Source organism: Salminus brasiliensis, chromosome 7, assembly GCF_030463535.1.
Source record: "Salminus brasiliensis chromosome 7, fSalBra1.hap2, whole genome shotgun sequence".
Taxonomy (NCBI): Eukaryota; Metazoa; Chordata; class Actinopteri; order Characiformes; family Bryconidae; genus Salminus; species Salminus brasiliensis.
Genome location: NC_132884.1, coordinates 24,151,960 through 24,162,616, shown reverse-complemented (window position 1 = coordinate 24,162,616; position 10,657 = coordinate 24,151,960).

Here is a 10,657-nt window from a genome sequence, read left to right as displayed (position 1 = left end):
CTTGGGTGTTCGGATATCAAGGTGGACGGATATCAAGGTGGACGGATATCAAGGTGGACGGATATCAAGGTGGACGCATCTGCCGCCCTCCAAGCTAAACGTGTAGGTACCGCCATCTTGTGGTTGCTCTCCGCCATTTTCCCTTTGCCTGCAAGCTTAGCAGCCGAGATATATAACATATAACTTACAAACACCTTTTTACATCGTTTTATATCGTTGTATGATGTGTTTTGTTTCTATATTAGCTAAAGTATGCTTTAGCCTTTGCTCAGCCTTTTCTGTTGGCCAGGAGAACCAGAGTCCGCTGTAAAAGAAGCTGTGTTCAGGATCAATCCCTTATCACTGTTTCTTACACACAGGAAATCAGGAGCACTTTGTAAACTGCCATTAGGGACATGTAGTTAATATGTCCAAAAGTTTGTGGACACCTTCTGATTAGTGGGGTCAGTTTTAAGATGCACCCACGGCTGACGCTGGTGTTCAAATGCACACACATATGGTACAATCTACATAGCAAACCATGCTAACCAAACTGGATGCTCTGGATGAGCCATGCGTGAGCCTAAAAGGTCAACAGGCCCAATGCCAAGTGTTGGCTAGAGGGTTGTAAAAGCCACAAACACTAGCCATAAAAGGTAAAGGTGCACGTATTTGTCACTGTACAGTGTACAGTATAAAGTTAGAAGTTGCAATGTTTGACAGATTCTCCTGGTACCTCTATCACTGGCTTCCAGCGTATGCCTCCCTATTTTGTACTTCCTAGACCTTAATTGATTGTGTCACATGGCAGTGCTCCCAAAATACTTTGGGGTGCCTTTGAATTTTGCATTTGTTTAATAAGAAAGGGCTTTTAGTAGTAGTTTATTTTATTTTTTATTTTTTTTTAAAGAAAAACTGTTTATAGTCTTTTGAGTTTTCAGTGACCGTCAACTATTGGCAACTGCTAGTGAGTTTGTGGCAGCTTTTAACACCAGTGACAAGAAGTCAGTATAGCAGGTTTGATTTGATTGTGGACAGAACTGAATTTACAACATTATGATGTCTGCAGTATGTCTGTGTTATGAATGAATGGTTTATTTTATATTTTATAGTGTGAGTGATTGTACTAACAGGGTTAGTCCGATACAGCATTAGAGGTTACGCTATTTGATAGAATACAGTGGTCCCCTCCTTATCTTATATTTCTCAGACCTTACTAGGCAGTGGTCTGCCCAGCTCACAAACTAGAATCAGGGTGCCCGGTTTGACAAGGTTGGTTTACCCATTTTGTGATGTGATGATATTGTGGCATAGGAGTGCTCCCATAATCCTTTGGGGGGGGGGGGGGTGTTTGAGTTTTGTATTTGTTTAATAAGAAAGGGCTTTTAGTTGTAAGTTTGTAAAGTATTGTAATTCTGTGTTACTTTGTGTTCTGAGTAAAGTTTTGTTGTGGTTGGTTGGTAGTTTAGTGAGTATTGAGTAATCACCGTCGTGGTGTGAACTAGACTAAGATAATGTGGCAGCTGGTAGTTAGCAAGTCAGTATGTCTGGCTTGTTTTGATTTGGGACAGATCTAGCTTTGTAATATTGTGATTAACGGCACCACTATGCCTGTGTTATGAATGAATTGAGTATTTGGTAGTATTTTATAGTGTGATTGTACTTATTGCGTTAGTCCTGTACAGTGTTTGAGGTTATGCTAGTTCATAGAATCTCTTGGTCCCCTGCCCATCCTGTACTTCTCAGACCTTACCAGGCAGTAGCCTACCTAGCTCAAAAACTAGATTCAGGGTGCCCTTACTAATAAGCTTGGTTGATCCATATAGTGATGTGATGATATTGTAGCATAGAAAAGCTCCCATAATGCTTTGGGATGTCTTTGGGTTTTATGTTAATAAAACAAACAAACAAACTAAACAAGTATTTTTCTTAAACATTGCAATTGTGTGTTAATTTGTGTTCTGAGAGAAGTTTCGGTGTGGTTGGTTGGGTGTTGTGGTGAGTTTTGAGTAATGGCCATTTTGGTGTCAACTAGTCTGAAATCTAGCATGAGGGTTAGGACAGCTCAGTCTTATTTGGTCCTAAAAGTTTTAAATGATCTGAGGGGGTTTTCTGTTCAGTCAAATGTGATAATATCATTGTTGTGGATAAATTGCTTTAATAACCATCTCCCATTGGAAACACACTGCAAAAGTCACCCATGCTTAAAACGTCCATGAGTTCAGTGAAAAAGACCAGGGTTAATAAGCTGCATTTAATAGCAGCCGTTATTCTGACGTATGTCCAACTTTTCAACCACTATTGTTGACCCACTAGATCTATATCTGTGCCATATCTGTGGATATGGGCCAGATATTCAGTCAAATTCATAAGCTGCCACTGGTGTCTGATACTAACCCACAAGCGGAGTGCAGCTGTTAGTGGCAGCTGCCAGTCAGCCAGTGTCAGTAGCCTACCTAGCTCACAAACTAGCTTCAGAGTGTTCTTTCTAACAAGGTTGGTTACCCATATAGTGATGTGATAATATTGTGACATAGAAAAGCTCCCATAATGCTTTGAGGTGCCTTTGGGTTTTATGTTAGTTTGATAAGTATTTTCTTAAACATTGCAATTCTGTGTTAATTTGTGTTATAAGAGATGTATCAGTGTGGTTGGTTGGGTGTTTTGATGAGTTTTGACTAATTGCCATTTTGGTGTAAACTAGACTGAAATCTAGCATCAAGGCTAGGACAGTGCAATGGTTTACTGTTGTGTATAGAAGTTAATTTTGTTGTTTTTTTGTGTATCAGAAGTTTTAAATGTTTTCAGTGATTTTCTGTTGTGCACCAATTGCTTTTATAAAGCTTTAGAAATGCGCTGCAAATGTCACCTGTGTTTATGACTTACATGGGTTCAGTGAAGGAGACCAGTGTTAATCAGATTCTAACTGTATTTTGTAGAAAGCCTCTGGTCCTTTTCCCATCTCTTATAACTTCTTATATCTCACCAGGCAGTGGCCTGTCTAGCTCACAAACTAGAATCAGGGTGCCCAGTCTGAGAAGGTTGGTTTTCCCATATAGTGATGTGAAGATATTATGGCATAGGGAAGCTCCCATGATGCCTTCATGTGCCTTTGGATTTTATGTTAATTTAATTAGAAATAACTTTTACAAGTAGTTTTCTTAAACTTTGCGATGCTGTGTTACTTTGGAACTGTGTTCCAAGAGAAGTTATGGTGTGGTTGGTTGGGTGTATTGATAAGTTTTTAGTAATGTTTGGGTTTTTGGGTTTTTTTTTTGTTTAGGGCGTTGTTGTCGGTTGTTTGCCGTTATAACCATCCCACATTGGAAACGCACTGCAAAAGTTCCCTGTACTTACAACATCCATGGGTTCAGTGGAAAAGACCAGTGTTCATCAGCGGCATAGAGTAGTAATCTACTCTATCAAGTCCCACCTGCAACCGTTAGTCTTTCAACCACAATTATTGATCCTCTAGATCTAATAAAATTTTGGGCAGTTTAAGGCTGCCATATATGTGGATATGGGCCAGATATTCAGTCAAATTCATAAGCTGCCATTGGAGTCCGATACTAACCCACAAGCAGCAGCCAGTCAGCCAGTGGCAGCTGCTAGTGGCAGCTGCCAGTGAGTTTCTGGCAACTTTTAATGACATCTACCAGTCAGCCAGTGACAAGAAGTCAGAATGGTAGGTTTGTAGTTATCTCATAGTGTTTGTAGTGTGACTGATTTTACCAACTGCATTAGTCCTGTATAAAGTTACAAGTTGCAGTAATTGATAGATTCTTCTGGTGCCTCAATCACAGGCTTCTAGCGTATGCCTCCCCATTTTGTACTTCCTAGACCTTTTGTGGCCGTAGTTACAGGGCCTATTCTGACAAGGTTGCTTGATATAGTGACATGATGATTTTGTGGCATAGAAATGCTCCCATAATGCTTTGGGGTGCCTTTGAGTTTTGTATTTGTTTAATAAGAAAGTGCTTTTAGTAGTAGTTTTGTAAAGTATTGTAATTCTGTGATACTTTGTGTTCTGTGAGACATTTCAGTGTGGCTGGTTGGTGTTTTAGTATTGAATATTGAATGATCACAGTCGGGTAGACCTCAAATGATCATTTGGGCAGAACTGGCTTACTAATTTAATAAAAAAAATGCGTCAGTGTGTCTGTATTATGAACAGACTGTTTATTTCATAGAATCATTTGATCCCCTCCCCATCTCATACTTCTCAGACTTCACCAGGCAGTAGCCTGCGTAGCTCACAACCTAGAGCTGGTCTGACAAGGTTGTTTTTTGATGATATTGTGAAAGAAAAATGCTTCTATAATGCATTGGGGTGTCTTTGGATTTAATATTTATTTCATAAGAAAGTACATTTAGTTGAATCATTGTAATTCTGTGTTACTTTGTGTTCAGATAGAAGTTTTGGAGTGGTTGATTGGGTGTTTTGGTGAGTTTTGCTTAATCTCCATTTTGATGTCACCTAGTCTGAAATGTAGCATCAGGGTTAGGGCAGTTCAATAATATACAGTTGATTTGTGTGTTTTTTTTTTAATAGTCTTTGTGTTTTATTATTTGGTTCTGAAAGTTTTAAATGATCAGATTGGGTTTTCTGTTTAGTCCACTGTGACAAGATTATTTGCTTTTACAACCATCTTCCATTGGAATCACACTGCAAAAGTCACCCATACTTAAAACATCCATGGGTTCAGTGAACAAAAAGACCAGTGTAAAGCTGCATTTAATAGTAATCGTAAGTATGTATGTTCAACTTTTCAACCACTATTGTTGACCCACTAGATCTGTTTAAAATATTTGGCACTTCAGGGCTGCCATATCTGTGAATATGGGCCAGATATTCAGTCAGATTCATAAGCTGCCACTGGTGTCTGATACAAACCCACAAGCGGAGTGGCAGCTGTTAGTGGCAGCTGCCAGTGAGTTTGTGGCAGCTTTTAATGCCATCTACCAGTCATCCAGTGACAAAAAGTCAGTATGGCAGGTTTAATTGGAGTTGGGACTACTTTCCATGTTCCGAGAGAAGTTTCGGTGTGGTTAGTTGGGTGTTTTGGTGAGTTTTGTGTTATCTCCATTTTGATGTCAACTAGACTGACATGCTTCATCAAGGTTAAGACAACTCAGTGGTGTTCAGTTTTATAAAGTCTTTTTAAAGAAGTCTTTATATAGTCTTCTAAGTTTTTAACAACGGTCAACCATTACAGGTTGTCAGTGACAAGAAGTTGGTATAGCTGGTTTGATTGGATTGGAGTATTGATGTCTACAGTATAGTGTGAGTGATTGTACTAACTGGGTTAGTCCGATACAGAGTTAGAGGTTACGCTATTTGATAGAATACCCTGGCCCCCTCCTTATCTTATATTTCTCAGACTTGTGGTCATGATGTCAACTAGACAGAGATATGGCCTCAGATGATTGTGAAAGCTTGCTTCAAGTCTATTATATTTGTAAAGCTTTTTGTTTGTTTGTTTGTCTTTTTGGCAGTAGTCTGCTTTCTCCTGTTTTGATAAGGTTGGTCAGCCCATAAACTGACATATGTTGTGGCATAGGGGTGCTCCTGTACTCCTTTGGTGCTTTGGTGTATTTTTGTGTTTGTGTTCTTTTAGAAAAAAACACTTTAAGTAGCATTTTTAAAGTGTTGTGTTTCTGTACTTGGCAAAGCTGCATAAGTTATGTTAAGTTAGCTAGTTAGTTACTTTTGACTTCAACAGTAACTCCAGTAAATCCAATATCAGTGCAGTTTGTTATTTGTACTTTGTAAGCATACATAGGCCAATCAGTTTCCATTTGCCAATAGAAACAGACTAATCTCAATTATGAAAAGTTGATTCAACTAAAAAATCTGGAAAATGATCATTAATATTAACCCACCTCAAAACAGTTTATTAATATGTGGGATAAATACAGTTTTCATTTAATTGGGTCAAAACAATCATTAAAAGGTGTTCATTTGTATTCTGAGAGATGTTTTGGTTTGATTGGTAGGTTTCGGAGAGTTTTGAGCAATCACCATCCTGATGTCAGCTAGACTGAAATATAGCTATATCCTTGAGGATTAGCTATACCAGTTGTTGTTCATTTGTGAGTGCAATATGGGGGAATACTTGTGAACACTTGGGTTGTTTAAAAGTGTCTTGTGCATTTGTTTTGATTAAGTGCTTTAGCATTGTGCAGTTAGATGTGTGAGAATGTCAAACAAGTTTTAACCTCCACTGCTTACCAATATAAGTGCAATAATGTCATTGTCTATTTATTTATATTTGTCAATCATTTATATTTAAAACCTTATTCATAACATATATATTGGTAAACATTTAGCTGGAAGCGAACTTCAGGCTGTATCGAGAGCAGTGAATAACTGCTTATTGCTTCCAAAAAATAACTGAAGAATCTACTACTGAAGAGTGTGTTACGTTGTGTTTGATGGACCACAAATACCAAATGAAAGTATTTAATCAACTACTGTTCTCTTCACACACATTCTGCTTTCAGTGTATAGGGATTACCAGGGTACTGTTTAGGGTCCCTTTAGAATAAGGAAGCAGCTTATGCTAATGTGTGCTAGCAGCAGGAGTCAACATGTTGAGTGACTGCTGAAAAAAGTGCTGTGTTAACTGCTCATGCCAAGAGGAGGCGCTATCCAGCATCTGAAAGGAACAAGCCTGGGTAGAGCAGAGGACCAGAGTGTAGTACATCTGTGCCAAATGATGATTGAGTATACATTCATATGTTATTCATGTTCAAAATGTAGAAAGAGGATAATCAGTTATTCCAGTCAAGTTTAACTGAATCTTATTTGATCAGTTATTTTAATACAGCACTGACATTTTAGCCTTTCAGGTGAATTCCACATTACGTAGTTAAAGGGAAAATACTTATCTAAATACATTACTCTGACACTACCATTATGTTGATGTTGGGTTTGATAAATTATTTCCTGGTAATGTTCTTTTTTTGCAATTCCTGGGCTTAAATACCACATTTTTTAGCTTCTGATTTACTATTATTATTATTATACTTTTTATTATCTTGTATGCTTTAAAATATCTGACTTTTTAAAGCACTTGTACTTGATGTTAAAATGCAGCAGCTGTTGTGTCTGCCTTTACCCTTTGTTTGGTTTGTGAGAAAGAGCACTGTGCATGAATGTAAATGAGCTGCAGGTCAATAGTAGCTGCAGTAGATGTAGCTGTACAGGAGGAAACTCTCAGCTGGACGTTTCAAGAGTTTCTAATGATACAATAATATACATAATGTTAGATCAATTCTTTTTAATTCCTTCAAAAGCAATTTAGCACTTCAGAAATTCAGAGAAATAGATCATACACACAAACCCTACAGTCTAAACTAACCATATGATCTACTTAACCATATTATATGCGCAAGTCTGTTTTTCATATCAGTTCACTTCCCCATACTGTGTATTAATTTCTTAAAGGCTATTAATATATATATTACTAATATTTCCATACAATGTTTAACACTACTGTGTTCTGGTGTGTTGCAGCAATTCTGACAAAAATTTAATTTAATTTACACAATTTTCTCATTATTCCAATTGAAGACCTGTTTGCACTGGATCTAGACTAGCTAATATTGTTAACAATGGACAAAAGTACAGACAGGCTTTAAAATAACTGCTCTTTGTTGTCTACTAATAGTATGTCAATCCGTGTGTAAGCAGAGTATTTGACATTACCATTAACTTGCTGTGGAGATGAGACGAGCGTGTGATGATTTAAGCAACAAAAGAAGCAGACGTCTAAAGCCCAACATGCTGGTAAACCCATTTTAAAGGTACATTAAGAGAATTAGAAAAATCTGTAATGCTTTCATTGGAATAGCTTGCTAGTCTGTTAGCTGTGAGCTGTTCAGGCCATAGGCCTGAAAACCATTTACTTCATAGACACTTTATATTCAAACAATTTATAACTGCAGCTATTGAAATGTTTCATTTACATAACATCTGTAACATTTATTTAAAAAAACATCTTGTCAGTTTGGGTTTCCTCTTTTAATTGATGCACACAAAAACAATTTAACAGTTCCCCCCTAGGAAGAATTTTCAGAAAAAAAAAAAAAATACCCGAGTGTTCATCTGAACAACAAACTGGACTGGTCAGTCAACACTGCTGCACTCTTCAAGAAAGGCCAGAGCAGACTCTACCTACTGAGGAGACTGAGGTCCTTTGAGGACTTTCTTCGACACAGTGGTGGCATCTGCCATCTTTTATGGAGTGGTCTGCTGGAGCAGTAGCATCTCGACGGCAGATAAGAAAAGACTGGACAAACTCATAAAGAGGGCCGGTTCTGTCCTGGGGTGCTTCTTAGACCCAGTGCAGGTGGTGGGAGACAGGAGGATGACAGCCAAGCTGGTATCCATGCTGGAGAACAGCTCCCACCCCATGCATGAGACTCTGGCAGCACTGGGCAGCTCCTTTAGTCACAGGCTGCTTGTGTGAAGGAGCGGTATCGCAGGTCCTTCCTTCCTGCTGCCGTCAGACTGCACAACCAGCACTGCTCCCAGCGGACCACATACACACACACTTAAACTACACACACATGTTCAGGGAACAGAGATCCGTCAATGTAGAAATACTATGTGCAACACCCCCCCCACACACACACACACACACATGTGCAATTAAGAGTCATTTGCAATAACCTGGAAATAATATTGTTATTGCTTTTTTCTTTTATTCTTATTTATATTGTGTATATAGTGCAAATTATTTATCTACATTTTTGTAACTGAGTGTCTTGCTATCCCTTAATGCTGTGACAGTGAGAATTTCCCCACTGTGGGACTAATAAAGGATTATCTTATCTTAAATAAATAAAAAAACAAATAGTCAAATCATGATCACCCTTCCTAAAGTGTTAGTGTTCTAGACGAGCAGCACTAACTCTCTGAACACTCACTGTATATTGTATTCTGTTCTGCATGAGATCACTGGCCATCTACAAGCAGACTGGCAGCCATACACATTCCAGAGCACTGCACACAGACACATAGGCCTTATGCCTATTCGCCCCTAGCCTTTAATGCCACATGCAGGCTTGACCTTCTATTTATACACCTCAGCCAATTCTTATGCCCTTTGACTTTCTCTACTGTAACTGTAGCCCGGGACAGTAAATGTCACATGGCGCATTATTCGAGTCTTTAAAAAGGACTGTGTCTCTCTTCCACTTCCACAGTGTTTTTACACAGAAGTGCACCAGCTTCTTTCTATTGTTTAACACCTTGATTAATATCATGTCTTTATTCACAGAGAATTTTTTAATGTGTCTGCTAAACACGCATGGCTTTTTTTAAGCAGGTTTTATTACTATTTAAAAAGGGTGTGCCAATTTCAACTGCTTGCCTTCTAGCCTATATTTGTGAGAGAAAACTGCAACGTCATGAGTGTGCAAACATTGCATCATAACAAACTCTGTTCTTGTTTGAATTATGTCCAGGTCTGGGTGCAAAAGGTACAACCTTGTTTTTCCCCATTTCCCAGGCCTCCAGTGTCAGCTAGTTGCAGACCAACACAGTCACTACTTTCCATTTAGCAGTGGTTTCCAGCTCCACTGAAACTGTGACTAAAATCTGTAAAAAAAAAAATAATAAAAAAAAAATAATAATAATTTTTAATTTTTTATATAATTTTAATTTAATTTTTTTTTTTTTTTGCTAAGAGGGTGGATAGGTTTCACAGTAGTGAAACCTTTCTTTAATATTTTAGACAAAATTACTTTTATTCACAAAAAGAAAAAATGCCAGATTTAGACATCATGCATGGTCAACACCCTCTTTGGCAAGCATCACAACACTTTTTGGAGTCTTTCAACATAAAATCCATTCCCTTTTTTCCATTTTTGCAAGAGGCTTCTAGGCTTGTGGGATTCTTGGGCTGCCATTCTTGCATGCACTGCTGTTTTGAGCTCTGCCTACAGATACTTGAGGATGTTAGGTGAGAAGACTGTGAAGGTCAAAGCAAAACCTTTAAACTTGCATCTTTTGAGTAGTTTGTTGTGGCTTTTAAGGTGTTTATGACTATTGTCTTGCATCTTCAGCTTTGTTTTTTACAGAGACTTTTCTTCCAGAATTTGTTGATCTTTAATTGAATCCACTCTTCTCTTTATCAGTGAAATGTTCACTGGTCACTGGCTGCAGCACAACCCCAAAGAATGATCAATCCACTCTGTGCTTAACAGTTGGTAAGGTATGCTTTCTGTGAAATTCTACACTTTGTTTTCCAAACATATCTTTGCTGGTTACAGTCAGAAAGATCTGTTAACTCCTTGTTTCACTTCAACATATAGTCTTTTACTGCTGCTGCTTTGTGGGCATACATTATTTATTTTTAAGCAGTGCTATGAAGCTGCTTAGAAGAGCCCATGGCTGCTTAATTGTTGGGCTGAGGTTTGCAGAGTCAAGAGTATTTCTTAACTTTGCATCACCGGGCCTTTTCTGACAATCACTGTAAATCAAGGTCAGAGAACCTTAGTAAATGTTAAGACCTCGGATCACTTGTCGTGCATGATGCATATTTCTATGCATATTTTTTACAAAAATAATGCACTAAACTTACTAACTTAATATTGCTTTTTAATCATAGCCTTCACTAAAGAACCCTTGTTGAAATATTTCCATTTAGACTTAACTGGTGTCCACAGT